General features: G+C 45.6%; 1 long non-coding RNA gene across 1 annotated transcript in view; it reads right to left on the reverse strand.

Moving 5' to 3' along the window:
• Positions 1 to 433: 433 nt before the first annotated feature.
• LOC147730581 (uncharacterized) overlaps positions 434 to 21,517 on the reverse strand; it is a 75,128-nt gene continuing 54,044 nt past the window's right edge. Inside the window, exon 3 of the long non-coding RNA XR_015308588.1 lies at positions 434 to 553. This is a non-coding gene — a long non-coding RNA (uncharacterized LOC147730581). The remainder of the gene's footprint in view (positions 554 to 21,517) is intronic.

Consider the following 21,517-nt stretch of genomic DNA (forward strand, 5'->3'; position numbering starts at 1 on the left):
AATTTTTACTACCTCGACTGTGACTACAATGTTAACACATATTACTTTACCACGCAATTTGTTACAATGATATGCCTTAGGGGGCGCCGAAATTTGGAAAATAATAAATTACAAAACTAAATCCAATTTACACAACAGTAGGGAAGGTTTTGGACTGAAAATCCGACACCAGTCAAACAACGCACCCCTAAAGCAAGTCGCTGTAACAACTTGAGGGGCAGAGGAACACATGGTAACGTCACAGTCGGGGAAGTGCCTGTGTTGTAAATGCAAGTCGTTGTTAAGACTGCGGGGTAAAGGATGTTTCCCTACAACATATCATCTTTCACTGCACATTAATTCAATCAATACGATCCATAGACCCACTAATTCCAACAGCATTCAGATGTTCAAAAATTCTTTATTGATAAAAGTTCATTCCTTTTTCAGAACCAGCAAATTTCTTTCCATATTCTTCATAAATTTCCAGATAAAATAATACATTTGTATACAGATATCAATTCTTCACAGCCACAGCCTACGCGTTTCATCCTTACAAAGGACTTCATCAGGGCTGTGAAAAAACAAAATAAAAATACACTTATCCACAAGTAATTCATATCCTATATATAATTTAATAAACACAAACATCCCAAGTCTATTACTCTCAAGTAGGCCTGCCTATCTCCATTCTACAACATTATTTTTTTCAACATCACAGGATGGAATCTTCGCTATGAGAAGAGAACAATACCTCCATATTTAATGCATATGTTCACAAAAAATGTATCCCACATTTATCAGATTCAAATAAACACAGAGTCTATTCATCAATCCAATGCTTATTGTTCTAAGTTTGGTCTGTTGTATATATGCTATGACTACATTATGATCCAGTGCATTTAGAGGAATCAAAAATAAGAGTTATTATCCCAATTGACTTCCTTAAAGTTACTTTACATGCTTATAATTAGTAGTGTATGTTACCTCTTGTTGCTGATTTATCTGTTAATTGTCCACTGATCACAAATATTCAATGTTAGTCTAAGTGATTCTTGTTTTTTAGTTCTTTATCCTAATTAGAAAAAAAAGATCATTGTTGATGGGACTGCCCCTGAATGAGTGAATTTTTAACAAAAGTAGAATCAATCTGCATACCAATATATTCTACTCTTCAATTTCCGTAGCCTGGTAGCTGAGCCTTCTACTTTATTTGATGGCAGGTGTGGTCATCTGATAACTGAAATTTAAAAAGTTCCTCCTCTTAACATATTTAAATGACACCAAGTAATATAATCTAATCTGGTTAATTACCTAGAGCATAACAGCACTATGATATCTTTTTAGATCACCTAACTAGGGGCCAGATGTAGGTAATACTATTTTACCGATTATAAAATACCAAATTTTACCGATTCGGTATTTCAGAATCGGTAAATAGGATGTAGGTAAAAAATCAGTAAAATTTACAGATTCGGTAAAATTCGGAATCAGACGTTCAGAATTTACTGAATCGGTATTTACCGAATCAGTATTTACCGAATACTGATTCGGTAAATACCGAATCGGCTAAGAAAGAAAAGTGAAACTCATGAGTCAGCCAATCAGGTGCAACCACCCCCTCCCAACCAGGAAGTGGCTATACCCAGGCAGCTGCAAGCAATTAGAAGGTTTTGGAGAGGCTGTGAGAGCAGAGCAGAGTCACTGAGGCACAGGAAAACATTTGAGCTTTTAAACTTTTGAAAATGGCAAGCACCAGTGAAAAGGAACTGCCAAAGAGGAAGAGAATAATCTAATTCAGCACCATGGAGCTGCAGGTCCTCGTGGAGGAGGTGTAGTATCGGGTTCCCAAGGCCTACATGCTCCGAAGATAACCCACTTACATTGAAAGAACTGTTGGCACGGAAACTGAAAAATTCAAAGAACAAGTTTATTAAGACCCCATGGGGTGGTGGTACATTCCTACAGCACCCTTCGGTAATGCAAGAAGTATCACACCGAACATCGGTGTGACCCGTTCTTTTATACAATTTGCAGGTAATAAAACGATAGGCGGTACAGAATTACAGAGCGTTATGTACATATATGGTCATTTTTGGAACACAGCCAGCTCATTGGAGGGGTTACAACCCCGCTGGTCAGTTTGGCGGCACATTCCTGAGGGGTGACTGGTCAGTTGGGACTGCGCATGTACAGGCTTGACCGTTACTAAAAATAGCCTGTTGCTGGGCAAACTCGAGTGGCCAGTGGCACGGACAATGGACTAAAGGGCACGCTGGTCACGAGGCAGCTCATGATCTAAGATGGCCGCCGTAACAAACAAGATGGCGTTTCCAAGTATGGCCAAGTTAAGCGGGAAAACGTGTAGCACAGCTAAGCGCTAACCCGGCCATTGTCAAATTACGACAGACGACCCTTTTAGCGTTTAGCTGAAGCTACCTCATAGTGAACATAATCAGGGTGTTCATCTTCAATATCAATTACCATTATTTGAGCTACTTCTTTATGGAGCATCATTTTGTTGTGAGCAAGAGCTCGTCTTGATGGTATGCAAGCCGATAAGCACATGGAACATAACGCTAGGCCACATTGTATGCATAAACATACAAAGAATAGTATCCCAACAATGATGCATAGAATCGTTAGCAGTTTCCAACCCCAAGTGGTAAGCATTGACCAGAACCACCCTGAAAGAGTCCAAGTTCCATTGTCCGGGTGTATTTCAGCAGCGATCTTATGCAGTTTTGAAATGGCATCATAAACAGATGGTGAGTTGTCGGGCACATATACGCAACAGCTACTTCCGATGATTCTACATGCCCCCCCACGGTCAGCTAGAACTACATCTAAAACCATTCTGTTCTGGAGTGTAACAATCCTAGAAATCTGGAGTTCTTCAGTAATATTCCCTAGAGCAATAGCAGTATCGTTGGCTACAGCCTCAACAACACGGGTTAATCGTCGTATCTTCCTACTATTCAAGGCAGCCCCCACAAAGGAAAACAGTCCTAAATTAAAATCCACATACTGTTGCAAAGCAGTGTCAGTCTGGTCGATGTCGTCCAGAACAACAGCACGTTTAACACGATTCAACACGAAGTCGTGATAAAGAACATAGTCATTATGATACATTGGTGGGGCAATGAATACAGGGGGCAATACAAAAGATACATAACAAGTGCCTAACCATCCCAACGGGAGCTGATGATAACCCTTCGTTCCACAAATAAAATAAGTATTGCGAGATGCTACAAACGATATGCCATTTGGGCTGTCAAACGTAAGTGTAGTGTTGCATTCACTTTTCCCAACCGGAATTGTACCTTTATTGCGTATACACAAATCAGCTTTAGTAGCAATAACATTAATAACATGTGAACTGGATACGTTGATGTTCCGTTGGTTGCTGTAAACACGTGGGGCAGACGCATTATCGGGGCGGTACTCCTCCCATTCAAATTGAGTACCCTCAGCTCGTGGATACCCATCCCGGTCATGGTAGCAAATTTTATTCAAACGGAAAAGCACCCCCCCTTTCGTTGGCCATCTCAAAGTGAAGAGAAGGGTGTACCAGGCATTGCAAGATCCATTATGTGAGAACAGGAGTGGAATGAGTCGAGTGCCCCCTTTCTTCTGGTGCCCAGGCAACATCCCACACACCCAACAATTAGACGTATTTGTCATGTTATGCGTATGATGCAGGATCTGAATAAAGCTATTGTTCAAATAAGTCTGTCGGTGCCGTTCTTCATGGTAAGGCAAGGTGAAGTGAAAATGTTCAGATGGAGCCGGGGTAGTCGGCAGCAAATGTTCACGTGCAGGCACCACAAGTTCAACTACCCAAGCTATCACTGCTATTACCACAATTGTCAAGACGAAAAGGATGGCACCCAGTATTCTTTTGTCTCGTGATGCAGAAGACGCCATAGTTCAATGAGTTCTCAAAGTCTTAAATAGTTCGAAAAGTTCACAAAGTCTCAAATGTACATATGTGTGTATTTACACCTAAAAAGGAAAAATACGGTGCTGAGCTCCGAGGTAGCCGTTGTTTTCTTCTCCGGGGTCAAGACGGGTGTCGCTACTCTTGGCAGAACTGATCCCCCCCCCCTTGAGATTCCCGGCTTCCGTTTCACAAACCCCAGAGTGGTAACCAACCAGTCTCGAAAACCAAAAAAAATCTTCTTATCGCGGCCGCAGATTATAGCGCTCTCGTCCAGAAGCAGTGTGGTCCGGGAAGGCTCCCTCAACTTCGGCCGATGTCACAGCTGGGCTCTTTTCCTTTTCCAGAATCTCCTTGTAGTCGGTCAACACAGCAGGATTCACCAGATCAGGAGAAACACGACGGCAGTGGGTTGAGTGCACCCACCGCTTCCTGTTGGTCACTCGTACAGCTGTTCGAGTTGCCAGAAGGACCTGCTCGGGGCCACGCCACCTCGGTTCCAAGCGGTTCGTCCTCTCAAACGACTTTATCATAACAAAGTCGCCAGGGTGAAGATCGTGGCCCTCTCCAGTAGAGTTGTCAGGGAGCGCTTCTCAAACCTGTTGATGAATAGAAAGCAAATCATTTGTTAATCGTGCCAAATAATCGTTCATCATTATACAAGGCACATCATGTATCAATCGCGGCTTAGGCACTCCCCAAATATTCATAGGCCTTCCAAACACCACTTCATATGGTTTGAGGCCTGTTCAAGAGTGGGGCACTGATCTGAGACAGAGCAATGCTAGCGGTAAGGCATCCGGCCACTTCAATGTCGTAGACGCCACAATCTTAGCCAGTTTTAGTTTCAACGTGGCATTATACCGCTCAACAAGACCTGCCGACTGAGGGTGGAACACAGCATGAAACTTCTGCTGAATCCCCAGGCATTTCAGCACATACTCCACAATTTTCCCGACAAAATGAGGCCCATTATCGCTCCACAAAAATTTGCAAATTCCAAATCGAGGGAAGTACTCCTTAAGCAACACCTTAGCTGTTGTCAAAGCAGTATTGTCTTTCGTGGGGAAAGCATCAACCCATTTGCTAAAAGCACATACCACCACTAAAACATACTTCAGGTTGTTGCACCGCTCAAGCTGGATATAATCCATTTGGAGTACCTCGAATGGTGCAGAGGGTGGAATGAACCCTCCTTTCGGAGTATGTGTCCCCTTTGCAGGATTGTGCTGCAAACATATCAGGCAGGTCTGCACTACTCTCTTAGCAGTATTGGCAATCTCGGGATGCTCCCAAACTCGTGTTAACAATCGAGTGATTGCAAGAGCCCCCACGTGCGCCAGCCCATGTGTCATCTGGACCATCGCTTGCAAGTAAGCTGCAGGCAATTTCCATCTCTCCATGTCCTTACTTCTCCAACAACCTTCATCATCTAGCACCCCTTCTGCTGCCCATGCCGCAAGTTCTGATTCAGTAGCTGATTTCTGAATATCTAGTATCTCTGCTCTAGCATCATACCATCGCTCAGCCTGTGATTGTGTTACGAACATGGGGGAGTCAGTTCGGGACATAGCCGTTTGTCTCGCTATGCTATCCGCAAAAGCATTTCCCTGACCCACTTTATCGGTGATCTTTTTATGGGCACTACATTTGATTATCGCTACTTTCTTTGGACAAAGCAACGCGTTTAGGAGATCACGCACTAGTTCTCCATGCATAATGTGTACTCCATGAGAAGTCAAAAACCCACGTTCTCTCCAGAGTAGTCCGAAGTCATGGGCTACTCCAAAGGCATACCGGCTGTCTGTGTATATGTTCACACATAGGCCAGCACTCAATTCGCAGGCTCTTGTCAAGGCTATCAGCTCTGCTGCTTGAGCCGATTTCTGTGGTATTCTAGCTGTTTCTACCACTGTCTTAAGTGTCGTGATCGCATAGGCTGCGGAAGTCGTACCATCTGGCAGCCTCACACACGATCCATCAACCCACAGTTCCCCATCCACATCTGGAAGTGGCATATCCTGTAAGTCAACACGACCCTTTGTCTGTTCCTCAGTCAGGAAAACACAGTCATGATGTTTTTCTTCCTGACCCTCCTCAACCGGATAGGGCAATAAAGTGGCAGGGTTCAGAGTAGCACATCTTTTCAGTGTGATATGTGGCGCCAGAAGTGTGAGCTCATATCCTGTCAAACGTGCGCTCGTAAGATGTTGGGTCTTTGTTTGATTTAACAGGGCATCTACTGCATGGGGAACTAACACCAACAGTTTGTGCGATAAAACTATTCCCTCACTCTGTCGTATAGCTACTGCTGTTGCTGCAACTGCTCGAAAACACCCAGGTAACCCTCGTGCTACAGGGTCAAGAACCGCCGAGAAGTATGCACATGGCCTTTGTTTGTCCCTGTGTGTTTGCACTAACACTGATAACGCGCACCCATCTTTCTCGTGCACGTACAACGTGAAAACCTTTGTATAATCTGGTGTACCTAACACGGGTGCAGAACAAAGGGCTTGTCTCAATTGTTCAAAAGCATTTTGGCATTCATCTGTCCATTCAAGGGGCATTGGTGTAGTTTTGGACAGTAACGCTAACAAAGGTTTTATAATGTGCGAAAACCCCATGATCCACTGTCTACAAAAAGACGTTAAACCTATGAAAGCACGTACATCTCTCTGTGTGCGGGAGACTGGTGTATCTAAAATTGCCTGGATTCGATCCGATGTTAATGCACGCCCCTCCTTAGACAAAATATGACCGAGGTAGGTCACCTTGGGTCTACAGTATTGAAGCTTTTTCTTAGAAACCTTGTGATTGTTCTGTGCCAGAAAAGAAAGCAAAGCAATCGTACTCTCCTCACATTGTGCATAAGAGTCTGCAGCAAGCAAAAGGTCATCCACGTACTGGATAAGGACAACCCCAGACTGCAGGTCAAAGGAATCAAGCTGTCTTTTCAGAGCCTGACTGTAAATACTAGGGCTCTCAGTGTAACCTTGAGGAACACGACAAAATCTATACGATTTATTATTTAACGTAAAGCCAAACAAATATCTGCTATCAGGATGGACAGGGATAGAAAAGAACGCATTTTTCAAATCAATAACACTAAAAGTCGTTGCCGTTGGTGGCACCAGTGTAAGCAAAGTCGTGATGTCGGACACCACCGGATATTGGGGAATGACAATTTTGTTAATTTCTCTCAAATCAATAATAAACCGATAGACTTTGTTGTCAGTATCTCTCTTAAGGATCGGAAGAATAGGGCTGTTGCAAACATTGTAAGGAACCTCCTCCACCACTCCTGCAGTTATCAAATCTTGGACAATGTGTGTCAGGGCAATTTCACCTTCCCGGGAAATCTTATACTGTGGCACACGTGGCAGAGAGGCTCCTTCCTTTACAGTAATTCGAATAGGCGGAATACGCATCTCTCCCACATCCGTGTCTGAAGTTGCCCATAACGTGTGCGGGAGAGATGCCAAAGCTGGAATGTCTAGTATAGTGCAAAACCTACCTAATTCAGGATAATTGTCATTCAGGATAACCCGCACTCCCTCGGGAGCGCAGCGTATAGTCGCTCGGAAGTATTTAAGCAGGTCAATGCCCAAGATGTTATCTGGTGTATGGGGAGATAGCAAAAATTGACCAAAACTGAAAGATTTATCGAGGCAAAGTGCAAGAGGCTTCGATAATGGGCTGGGAGTGGGTGTGCCATCAAACCCAATACATGTAATCATATCGCCAGACAGGGGAGCCCTCGGAACCAAGTTTTTAGACAAAGCGCTACGAGTAGCCCCTGTGTCGACTAGAAACTGATCAGTAGAACCCAAGATGCCCGCTGATACGTATGGACCACTCTGATCTACTGGCACTTCAACTGATTCCTTACCCCATCCTACGCAATCCTATGCATGTACATAATCCTGATGCTCCACATTCTCGCCTTCCGATATCTGGTACTGATTCCGTCTATCAAAGGTGTTACGCTCATCCTGGCCACGGCCCCTCTCCTCAAACCTGCCACGATCACCTCCACTTCCTTTCGCCCCCGAATAACTTCCCCTCAACCGTCCCCCTCCACGACCACGCTGACTACGTTGCTCACAAAGTACCGGGCAATCATCAGCCCAATGCCCAAACTCCTTACAATAGGCACATTGATCCTCCGCTATATCCGTACGCCCATACGACGCATTACCCCCTCCTCGTCTGCCTTTATCATACCCTCTAGATTGCGTTCCCCGAACCTGCGCCAACATCACCTTTGTTTTCAATTCCTTCGCTTTCTTATCAACACTTTCCTTAGCCTCCAATTCCTGTCGCTCATAATACTGAGCCATAGTTAGCAAAGAAGCAGGGGTCGCCGTGGCCCAGAAACTTTCACTCAATTTCAATCGTTTTGCAATCTCCGGTAGGAGATTAGCCACATACTTATCTACAAACAAATGCCTACCCGTATCGTCTGTTAACGATTGACCACTGTAATCATGAAACGCCTCTTCGAAGCGTGTAAAGAAATCTGAGACCGTTTCATCTGGCTTTTGTTTGCACGAAGCTAACATGGTCCAATCGATCTTTTTAGATGGGACGAGCATTTTTAATTTAATCAGAATAGCCGCCGGGAGGTCTAAAATCAACTGACATGGCTTACATGCCGGTTCCCTATCTAAATCAGCTGCATTTATTTCTTTCCATGTTCCTCCAAGTATTGTTTCATCATTATTTTTTCGAATTAGTCTCCACATATCAGGCGGAAGAATTAGCCCAAAAAACAAATCTATATCAACCAAAGTCATAACACAAGACGAAATAGCCCCTTCAACCCCTTCATAAAATGCTGCCGGATTTTTACGAAGGTCAGGCAAAGAATTTTTCAACGCCATAACATCCGCTCTATTCCAAGGCGTATACACCCAATTATATATATGAAATATCCCTTCGCATCCTTTGACATTTTATCATCATCTGTACCCTCCCCTTTAGGCGGAACATACAAAGGTGCGGCTTCACGCATAGGCATAACATGCACGTTAGAATTCTTATCTGAACCCCGGAGAGAACACTCCTTAGACTGCCCAGTAGACTCCGGCCCGGACTCCTTATTCTTTTTCCGCTCGTCCCGCAATCTGGACGTCTCATCCCGCAGCTGGATCAGTTGCTTGTAAAAGGCATCAACATCTGAAAGATCAAATACACCTTTTTCCAAATTCTCACGATGAACTGACACAGCCTTAGATTCTAACATATCCGAAAATTTACGGTACGTAGTAACAACTTCATCTGCCAAAGTAGCCAAAAAATACAGTAATTCTTGTTCTGTCCATTGACCCCTTTCAGTAACAACCTCGGCCTGAGTAACAAAATTCGTATTCACTTTACGAGCCCAACTACGCAAATTTGCGGATTTCTCCGCAGAAAACCTGACACCAGACGTATCCCTTTTTCCTGGCTTATCCTGTCCTTCATCATCAGAGTCTGCAGTTGGAGCCGTAGGCGAGACGTACGGAGGCGGTGATCGATCTAGCAATGAAAAATCATCAATCTCATTATTAAGGACAGGATAAAGTGATCGGCGAATAGGAAATTGACCAGTCGTTTGCAATTTACGTTCCCGTTCCTCCCTCTCTTTCTTCTCCTGAGCCTCCTTTTCCTCAAGCTGTAAAGCCTTATCACGAGCAGCCTTGCGCTGCTCTTTGTCCGCCAAGGCAACCTCACGTTTCATTCGCTCACGCACCGCTTTCTCCCACATTCGCACACAATCAAACATATTTTGTCTAGACCTTCGTTGAAACAAACATTGCTCCACAAACTGAACCTTACGCAAATCGAACGACCCATGTAGTGGCCATTGCAATTCAGGATCTGATTTAGTGTATTTATGCCATAGTTTACTGTACATTATAGGGGGAAGGCCGAATTTAATGTACATCTCACGGTTTGGTGTACCTTCTGGGGGAGCCGGCTGTGATTCCGCTAACCTAATTGTGGTACCATTCCCAAGACAGCACATCCCTCGGAGTGTGCTTAAAACAGGCATGTTCAAAAAGTATCACGAAAGCGTGATACCGTATAAAATGGCACTTACAGTACTTGAGGAAATATAAAATTTTATGGTCAGAAATGTTCCCTAACGTGTACCCCACCGTCTCCATGTACGAGCTTAAAGTGCATGTAACTTCCCTCCTGTGCCAGCCATGAAGACGCAAATACATTTGCGTCCAACGTTAACATGTCCTCTTTCAGATCCGCCATGAATGGATCGATAATTCAGTTCCTAAGTATGCCTTGCCAACGTCTTTTCATGGTGCACTTCCACATTTTTCCTAGTCCTGCAGGGCTAGGCCCTGATTCCTGCCATCAAGCCCTTTCTGTTCTCTGCCTCCTGAAAAGCTGCAACGTGGGATGCCTCCCTGACCTCTGTCCTACTCCCTGCGCGGCGAGCGGTGCCCGGCTCGGCCTGCTTGCCTGCCAAAGACAGTATTTTGCCTTTAAGTTATCAGTATAGCCGAGTTCAGCTCCTCGAAAACACATTCCAGTCTAGCAGAATAGATAAACATTTCCCCGGCTGCAGAGCAAAGGGCCCGGCCTCTCTGTCTCCATGCAAGTAATTCATTGCTCCTGTTACCATGGTAGGCCCATGGCCCCTCGCATTACACGCAGACACGTAGTCACATATGCACGCATTAATAGTCAGTATAGAGTAGCCTCTGCCCGAGAGACCTTTCCTTCTAGATAATATAGTTCCCCAAACACAAGATATCAGATATGATTTAGGAACGAGTTGATCTGACATGCCAGACTTCTGTCTCTCCCCTCTAGGGCTAAATGTCAAGTCCCCTGCACCCTCCAGCCTCACGTCAGTTACACGTCATGCTGCTGCGCGCGCATCCTTGCTACAGATTTCTGCTGACACTGCAAGATTCCACTAGGTATCCACCCACTTGTGTCACTTTCATGTGACGGTTCTAGCACACGCCTCCTTGTACGCCCTAGTGCACGCCTTCTGATTACGTATTGCTACGCACATGTGTCCTTATCTCGTTTCTCTCAGTTGTTACGCCTTCTGTATTGATCACCATTCTGTGCATTAACTATAAAAGTTGTACTCTGTCAATAAAGTATGCTCTATCCCTTCCTGATCCTTTATGGTGAAAGGAACATGATATCCTGGTTCAAACCATTCCATTTTATGGAATAAAACCCACTTTGAAACTCAGCTGCCACGGACTTTGACTCTTTATTTTCGATTGAGTTATTTTTATTGAACTTTACCGCATAGAAATTCCGACGGTAAATTACTATTTACCACATAATTTTGGCGCCCGAATAGGGACCCCTCCCCCACCCCACGCGCTGGTAGGTGCGTTGCAGGCTTTGCCCCCTGCCCCAGCCAAGACGGACAATTACGCGTACCCGCAGGATTTCCTGTATCTCCCTCAGGCCTACAGAGGTGACGGAGACTGCGATCAGCACCCAGACGAGGCGGTGAGGAGTGCGGAGGATCCCGACCAGAGCCCAGCCAAAGAGAACAAGGTCCGAGGTATCTAGAGGCCCACCAGTTCCGAAGTATCTACGTCACGAGTCGAGTCGAGTCCAGTCCGGTCCAGTCCAGTCGAGGTTCCGAGGCCTTCCGTTCCGGGCTTCCCGGTGAGTACCGTTGCTGGGGACGCATCTAGACGGGTGCATTACTATGTATCCAGTACCCGGTCAGCTAGAACTACATCTAAAACCATTCTGTTCTGGAGTGTAACAATCCTAGAAATCTGGAGTTCTTCAGTAATGTTCCCTAGAGCAATAGCAGTATCGTTGGCTACAGCCTCAACAACACGGGTTAATCGTCGTATCTTCCTACTATTCAAGGCAGCCCCCACAAAGGAAAACAGTCCTAAATTAAAATCCACATACTGTTGCAAAGCAGTGTCAGTCTGGTCGATGTCGTCCAGAACAACAGCACGTTTAACACGATTCAACACGAAGTCGTGATAAAGAACATAGTCATTATGATACATTGGTGGGGCAATGAATACAGGGGGCAATACAAAAGATACATAACAAGTGCCTAACCATCCCAACGGGAGCTGATGATAACCCTTCGTTCCACAAATAAAATAAGTATTGCGAGATGCTACAAACGATATGCCATTTGGGCTGTCAAACGTAAGTGTAGTGTTGCATTCACTTTTCCCAACCGGAATTGTACCTTTATTGCGTATACACAAATCAGCTTTAGTAGCAATAACATTAATAACATGTGAACTGGATACGTTGATGTTCCGTTGGTTGCTGTAAACACGTGGGGCAGACGCATTATCGGGGCGGTACTCCTTCCATTCAAATCGAGTACCCTCAGCTCGTGGATACCCATCCCGGTCATGGTAGCAAATTTTATTCAAACGGAAAAGCACCCCCCCTTTCGTTGGCCATCTCAAAGTGAAGAGAAGGGTGTACCAGGCATTGCAAGATCCATTATGTGAGAACGGGAGTGGAATGAGTGGAGTGCCCCCTTTCTTCTGGTGCCCAGGCAACATCCCACACACCCAACAATTAGACGTATTTGTCATGTTATGCGTATGATGCAGGATCTGAATAAAGCTATTGTTCAAATAAGTCTGTCGGTGCCGTTCTTCATGGTAAGGCAAGGTGAAGTGAAAATGTTCAGATGGAGCCGGGGTAGTCGGCAGCAAATGTTCACGTGCAGGCACCACAAGTTCAACTACCCAAGCTATCACTGCTATTACCACAATTGTCAAGACGAAAAGGATGGCACCCAGTATTCTTTTGTCTCGTGATGCAGAAGACGCCATAGTTCAATGAGTTCTCAAAGTCTTAAATAGTTCGAAAAGTTCACAAAGTCTCAAATGTACATATGTGTGTATTTACACCTAAAAAGGAAAAATACGGTGCTGAGCTCCGAGGTAGCCGTTGTTTTCTTCTCCGGGGTCAAGACGGGTGTCGCTACTCTTGGCAGAACTGATCCCCCCCCCCTTGAGATTCCCGGCTTCCGTTTCACAAACCCCAGAGCGGTAACCAACCAGTCTCGAAAACCAAAAAAAATTCTTCTTATCGTGTCCGCAGATTATAGCGCTCTCGTCCAGAAGCAGTGTGGTCCGGGAAGGCTCCCTCAACTTCGGCCGATGTCACAGCTGGGCTCTTTTCCTTTTCCAGGATCTCCTTGTAGTCGGTCAACACAGCAGGATTCACCAGATCAGGAGAAACACGACGGCAGTGGGTTGAGTGCACCCACCGCTTCCTGTTGGTCACTCGTACAGCTGTTCGAGTTGCCAGAAGGACCTGCTCGGGGCCACGCCCCCTCGGTTCCAAGCGGTTCGTCCTCTCAAACGACTTTATCATAACAAAGTCGCCAGGGTGAAGATCGTGGCCCTCTCCAGTAGAGTTGTCAGGGAGCGCTTCTCGAACCTGTTGATGAATAGAAAGCAAATCATTTGTTAATCGTGCCAAATAATCGTTCATCATTATACAAGGCACATCATGTATCAATCGCGGCTTAGGCACTCCCCAAATATTCATAGGCCTTCCAAACACCACTTCATATGGTGTGAGGCCTGTTCGAGAGTGGGGCACTGATCTGAGACAGAGCAATGCTAGCGGTAAGGCATCCGGCCACTTCAATGTCGTAGACGCCACAATCTTAGCCAGTTTTAGTTTCAACGTGGCATTATACCGCTCAACAAGACCTGCCGACTGAGGGTGGAACACAGCATGAAACTTCTGCTGAATCCCCAGGCCTTTCAGCACATACTCCACAATTTTCCCGACAAAATGAGGCCCATTATCGCTCCACAAAAATTTGCAAATTCCAAATCGAGGGAAGTACTCCTTAAGCAACACCTTAGCTGTTGTCAAAGCAGTATTGTCTTTCGTGGGGAAAGCCTCAACCCATTTGCTAAAAGCACATACCACCACTAAAACATACTTCAGGTTGTTGCACCGCTCAAGCTGGATATAATCCATTTGGAGTACCTCGAATGGTGCAGAGGGTGGAACGAACCCTCCTTTCGGAGTATGTGTCCCCTTTGCAGGATTGTGCTGCAAACATATCAGGCAGGTCTGCACTACTCTCTTAGCAGTATTGGCAATCTCGGGATGCTCCCAAACTCGTGTTAACAATCGAGTGATTGCAAGAGCCCCCACGTGCGCCAGCCCATGTGTCATCTGGACCATCGCTTGCAAGTAAGCTGCAGGCAATTTCCATCTCTCCATGTCCTTACTTCTCCAACAACCTTCATCATCTAGCACCCCTTCTGCTGCCCATGCCGCAAGTTCTGATTCAGTAGCTGATTTCTGAATATCTAGTATCTCTGCTCTAGCATCATACCATCGCTCAGCCTGTGATTGTGTTACGTACATGGGGGAGTCAGTTCGGGACATAGCCGTTTGTCTCGCTATGCTATCCGCAAAAGCATTTCCCTGACCCACTTTATCGGTGATCTTTTTATGGGCACTACATTTGATTATCGCTACTTTCTTTGGACAAAGCAACGCGTTTAGGAGATCACGCACTAGTTCTCCATGCATAATGTGTACTCCATGAGAAGTCAAAAACCCACGTTCTCTCCAGAGTAGTCCGAAGTCATGGGCTACTCCAAAGGCATACCGGCTGTCTGTGTATATGTTCACACATAGGCCAGCACTCAATTCGCAGGCTCTTGTCAAGGCTATCAGCTCTGCTGCTTGAGCCGATTTCTGTGGTATTCTAGCTGTTTCTACCACTGTCTTAAGTGTCGTGATCGCATAGGCTGCGGAAGTCGTACCATCTGGCAGCCTCACACACGATCCATCAACCCACAGTTCCCCATCCACATCTGGAAGTGGCATATCCTGTAAGTCAACAGGACCCTTTGTCTGTTCCTCAGTCAGGAAAACACAGTCATGATGTTTTTCTTCCTGACCCTCCTCAACCGGATAGGGCAATAAAGTGGCAGGGTTCAGAGTAGCACATCTTTTCAGTGTGATATGTGGCGCCAGAAGTGTGAGCTCATATCCTGTCAAACGTGCGCTCGTAAGATGTTGGGTCTTTGTTTGATTTAACAGGGCATCTACTGCATGGGGAACTAACACCAACAGTTTGTGCGATAAAACTATTCCCTCACTCTGTTGTATAGCTACTGCTGTTGCTGCAACTGCTCGAAAACACCCAGGTAACCCTCGTGCTACAGGGTCAAGAACCGCCGAGAAGTATGCACATGGCCTTTGTTTGTCCCTGTGTGTTTGCATTAACACTGATAACGCGCACCCATCTTTCTCGTGCACGTACAACGTGAAAACCTTTGTATAATCTGGTGTACCTAACACGGGTGCAGAACAAAGGGCTTGTCTCAATTGTTCAAAAGCATTTTGGCATTCATCTGTCCATTCAAGGGGCATTGGTGTAGTTTTGGACAGTAACGCTAACAAAGGTTTTATAATGTGCGAAAACCCCATGATCCACTGTCTACAAAAAGACGTTAAACCTATGAAAGCACGTACATCTCTCTGTGTTCGGGGGACTGGTGTATCTAAAATTGCCTGGATTCGATCCGATGTTAATGCACGCCCCTCCTTAGACAAAATATGACCGAGGTAGGTCACCTTGGGTCTACAGTATTGAAGCTTTTTCTTAGAAACCTTGTGATTGTTCTGTGCCAGAAAAGAAAGCAAAGCAATCGTACTCTCCTCACATTGTGCATAAGAGTCTGCAGCAAGCAAAAGGTCATCCACGTACTGGATAAGGACAACCCCAGACTGCAGGTCAAAGGAATCAAGCTGTCTTTTCAGAGCCTGACTGTAAATACTAGGGCTCTCAGTGTAACCTTGAGGAACACGACAAAATCTATACGATTTATTATTTAACGTAAAGCCAAACAAATATCTGCTATCAGGATGGACAGGGATAGAAAAGAACGCATTTTTCAAATCAATAACACTAAAAGTCGTTGCCGTTGGTGGCACCAGTGTAAGCAAAGTCGTGATGTCGGACACCACCGGATATTGGGGAATGACAATTTTGTTAATTTCTCTCAAATCAATAATAAACCGATAGACTTTGTTGTCAGTATCTCTCTTAAGGATCGGAAGAATAGGGCTGTTGCAAACATTGTAAGGAACCTCCTCCACCACTCCTGCAGTTATCAAATCTTGGACAATGTGTGTCAGGGCAATTTCACCTTCCCGGGAAATCTTATACTGTGGCACACGTGGCAGAGAGGCTCCTTCCTTTACAGTAATTCGAATAGGCGGAATACGCATCTCTCCCACATCCGTGTCTGAAGTTGCCCAAAACGTGTGCGGGAGAGATGCCAAAGCTGGAATGTCTAGTATAGTGCAAAACCTACCTAATTCAAGATAATTGTCATTCAGGATAACCCGCACTCCCTCGGGAGCGCAGCGTATAGTCGCTCGGAAGTATTTAAGCAGGTCAATGCCCAAGATGTTATCTGGTGTATGGGGAGATAGCAAAAATTGACCAAAACTGAAAAATTTATCGAGGCAAAGTGCAAGAGGCTTCGATAATGGGCTGGGAGTGGGTGTGCCATCAAACCCAATACATGTAATCATATCGCCAGACAGGGGAGCCCTCGGAACCAAGTTTTTAGACAAAGCGCTACGAGTAGCCCCTGTGTCGACTAGAAACTGATCAGTAGAACCCAAGATGCCCGCTGATACGTATGGACCACTCTGATCTACTGGCACTTCAACTGATTCCTTACCCCATCCTACGCAATCCTATGCATGTACATAATCCTGATGCTCCACATTCTCGCCTTCCGATATCTGGTACTGATTCCGTCTATCAAAGGTGTTACGCTCATCCTGGCCACGGCCCCTCTCCTCAAACCTGCCACGATCACCTCGACTACCTCTCGCCCCCGAATAACTTCCCCTCAACCGTCCCCCTCCACGACCACGCTGACTACGTTGCTCACGAAGTACCGGGCAATCATCAGCCCAATGCCCAAACTCCTTACAATAGGCACATTGATCCTCCGCTATATCCGTACGCCCATACGACGCATTACCCCCTCCTCGTCTGCCTTTATCATACCCTCTAGATTGCGTTCCCCGAACCTGCGCCAACATCACCTTTGTTTTCAATTCCTTCGCTTTCTTATCAACACTTTCCTTAGCCTCCAATTCCTGTCTCTCATAATACTGAGCCATAGTTAGCAAAGAAGCAGGGGTCGCCGTGGCCCAGGAACTTTCACTCAATTTCAATCGTTATGCAATCTCCGGTAGGAGATTAGCCACATACTTATCTACAAACAAATGCCTACCCGTATCGTCTGTTAACGATTGACCACTGTAATCATGAAACGCCTCTTTGAAGCGTGTAAAGAAATCTGAGACCGTTTCATCTGGCTTTTGTTTGCACGAAGCTAACATGGTCCAATCGATCTTTTTAGATGGGACGAGCGTTTTTAATTTAATCAGAATAGCCGCCGGGAGGTCTAAAATCAACTGACATGGCTTACATGCCGGTTCCCTATCTAAATCAGCTGCATTTATTTCTTTCCATGTTCCTCCAAGTATTGTTTCATCATTATTTTTTCGAATTAGTCTCCACATATCAGGCGGAAGAATTAGCCCAAAAAACAAATCTATATCAACCAAAGTCATAACACAAGACGAAATAGCCCCTTCAACCCCTTCATAAAATGCTGCCGGATTTTTACGAAGGTCAGGCAAAGAATTTTTCAACGCCATAACATCCGCTCTATTCCAAGGCGTATACACCCAATTATATATAAAATATCCCTTCGCATCCTTTGACATTTTATCATCATCTGTACCCTCCCCTTTAGGCGGAACATACAAAGGTGCGGCTTCACGCATAGGCATACCATGCACGTTAGAATTCTTATCTGAACCCCGGAGAGAACACTCCTTAGACTGCCCAGTAGACTCCGGCCCGGACTCCTTATTCTTTTTCCGCTCGTCCCGCAATCTGGACGTCTCATCCCGCAGCTGGATCAGTTGCTTGTAAAAGGCATCAACATCTGAAAGATCAAATACACCTTTTTCCAAATTCTCACGATGAACTGACACAGCCTTAGATTCTAACGTATCCGAAAATTTACGGTACGTAGTAACAACTTCATCTGCCAAAGTAGCCAAAAAATACAGTAATTCTTGTTCTGTCCATTGACCCCTTTCAGTAACAACCTCGGCCTGAGTAACAAAATTCGTATTCACTTTACGAGCCCAACTACGCAAATTCGCGGATTTCTCCGCAGAAAACCTGACACCAGACGTATCCCTTTTTCCTGGCTTATCCTGTCCTTCGTCATCAGAGTCTGCAGTTGGAGCCGTAGGCGAGACGTACGGAGGCGGTGATCGATCTAGCAATGAAAAATCATCAATCTCATTATTAAGGACAGGATAAAGTGATCGGCGAATAGGAAATTGACCAGTCGTTTGCAATTTACGTTCCCGTTCCTCCCTCTCTTTCTTCTCCTGAGCCTCCTTTTCCTCAAGCTGTAAAGCCTTATCACGAGCAGCCTTGCGCTGCTCTTTGTCCGCCAAGGCAACCTCACGTTTCATTCGCTCACGCACCGCTTTCTCCCACATTCGCACACAATCAAACATATTTTGTCTAGACCTTCGTTGAAACAAACATTGCTCCACAAACTGAACCTTACGCAAATCGAACGACCCATGTAGTGGCCATTGCAATTCAGGATCTGATTTAGTGTATTTATGCCATAGTTTACTGTACATTATAGGGGGAAGGCCGAATTTAATGTACATCTCACGGTTTGGTGTTCCTTCTGGGGGAGCCGGCTGTGATTCCGCTAACCTAATTGTGGTACCATTCCCAAGACAGCACATCCCTCGGAGTGTGCTTAAAACAGGCATGTTCAAAAAGTATCACGAAAGCGTGATACCGTATAAAATGGCACTTACAGTACTTGAGGAAATATAAAATTTTATGGTCAGAAATGTTCCCTAACGTGTACCCCACCGTCTCCATGTACGAGCTTAAAGTGCATGTAACTTCCCACCTGTGCCAGCCATGAAGACGCAAATACATTTGCGTCCAACGTTAACATGTCCTCTTTCAGATCCGCCATGAATGGATCGATAATTCAGTTCCTAAGTATGCCTTGCCAACGTCTTTTCATGGTGCACTTCCACATTTTTCCTAGTCCTGCAGGGCTAGGCCCTGATTCCTGCCATCAAGCCCTTTCTGTTCTCTGCCTCCTGAAAAGCTGCAACGTGGGATGCCTCCCTGACCTCTGTCCTACTCCCTGCGCGGCGAGCGGTGCCCGGCTCGGCCTGCTTGCCTGCCAAAGACAGTATTTTGCCTTCAAGTTATCAGTATAGCCGAGTTCAGCTCCTCGAAAACACATTCCAGTCTAGCAGAATAGATAAACATTTCCCCGGCTGCAGAGCAAAGGGCCCGGCCTCTCTGTCTCCATGCAAGTAATTCATTGCTCCTGTTACCATGGTAGGCCCATGGCCCCTCGCATTACACGCAGACACGTAGTCACATATGCACGCATTAATAGTCAGTATAGAGTAGCCTCTGCCCGAGAGACCTTTCCTTCTAGATAATATAGTTCCCCAAACACAAGATATCAGATATGATTTAGGAACGAGTTGATCTGACATGCCAGACTTCTGTCTCTCCCCTCTAGGGCTAAATGTCAAGTCCCCTGCACCCTCCAGCCTCACGTCAGTTTCACGTCATGCTGCTGCGCGCGCATCCTTGCTACAGATTTCTGCTGACACTGCAAGATTCCACTAGTTATCCACCCACTTGTGTCACTTTCATGTGACGTTTCTAGCACACGCCTCTGTGTACGCCCTAGTGCACGCCTTCTGATTACGTATTGCTACGCACATGTTTCCTTATCTCGTTTCTCTCAGTTGTTACGCCTTCTGTATTGATCACCATTCTGTGCATTAACTATAAAAGTTGTACTCTGTCAATAAAGTATGCTCTATCCCTTCCTGATCCTTGATGGTGAAAGGAACATGATATCCTGGTTCGAACCATTCCATTTTATGGAATAAAACCCACTTTGAAACTCAGCTGCCACGGACTTTGACTCTTTATTTTCGATTGAGTCATTTTTATTGAACTTTACCGCATAGAAATTCTGACGGTAAATTACTATTTACCACATAATTTTGGCGCCCGAATAGGGACCCCTCCCCCACCCCACGCGCCGGTAGGTGCGTTGCAGGCTTTGCCCCCTGCCCCAGCCAAGACGGACAATTACGCGTACCCGCAGGATTTCCTGTATCTCCCTCAGGCCTACGGAGGTGACGGAGACTGCGATCAGCACCCAGACGAGGCGGTGAGGAGTGCGGAGGATCCCGACTAGAGCCCAGCCAAAGAGAACAAGGTCCGAGGTATCTAGAGGCCCACCAGTTCCGAAGTATCTACGTCACGAGTCGAGTCGAGTCCAGTCCGGTCCAGTCCAGTCGAGGTTCCGAGGCCTTCCGTTCCGTGCTTCCCGGTGAGTACCGTTGCTGGGGACGCATCTAGACGGGTGCATTACTATGTATCCGGTAAAGACGGGTTTGGGTACACAGACCCGGTCTGCACTGTTTTAGCAGTGTATCTGTACTGTTTAGCAGTATATCAAGATATTCAAGGGTTCGATTTTTGTTCTCGTTCTAGAATTCAAGGGTAGGCAATATGTGTTCAAAATGTTTTTATGTGATTAATGTCGTGGTATGAGTGACTGTTTTGATATACATTACTGTGTTTCTGTGTCAAAAAGTGTGTTCAGGTTCAAGTAAGTATCAAGTACCGAATATCAAGATGCCATTATTCAGCAAATTAAGACAGATAGGAACTAGGAAAGGGATACTAGAGGAAGCAATTCCTGTCCCACCTAGGGACACTCCCGGAAATTTTATGTACCACAAACATGGCTTCGAGGCCATACTGTACCTAGATTTATGGGCCGATTATACTAAGAACCTAGAAGAGAAATACAGATGGCCCGTTACAGGGACATGGGATGCAGATTGCATCATGAGAGTAGAAGAAGCGCTATGGAAAAAGAAAGCTAGACAATCTCAGAAAGATGCCATAGAATTGTGGCGTAAAGAATCACATAAAAGAACAGAAAAAGAATTCAGAAAAGCAGAGAAACATAGGGAAGATTCAGAAAAAGCCCGAGAAAATGAATTAGTTGAGGAAGGTATACGAGTCAAAGCAGAACAAGTAGACAGACAGCGAAACACTCTTGCGAATGGTATGTATCCTCTCTTGGCCGAGGGTTTACCTAAGGCCACCCCGGAAGTACCGAAAGATCTGCCCCCTCCATTACTTCCGACTAAAGTACGCCACAAGAAGGCAAAGGACATATTCCTTTCCTCCTATTTAGACGACGTAGCACCCGCATATACAAATCCACGTGTCCATGCACCACCTACTGATGGCACCCCGCCCCGAAATAATCTACCACTTCCGCGACAACAAACTCCTCCTCCCGTTCCACATCCTGTGCCTGTTTCCCCAGCCCCAGCCCTTCCTGCACCTATTATTCCTGGCATTAATCCACTGAATCCTTTTGGACCCGGCACCTCAGGAGGTGCGACAGGAGGTTTTCAAACGCCACCACAAACACATCGATTGACTTA

The sequence above is a fragment of the Lissotriton vulgaris genome, chromosome 2_1 (genome assembly GCF_964263255.1).
Source record: "Lissotriton vulgaris chromosome 2_1, aLisVul1.2, whole genome shotgun sequence".
NCBI lineage: Eukaryota > Metazoa > Chordata > Amphibia > Caudata > Salamandridae > Lissotriton > Lissotriton vulgaris.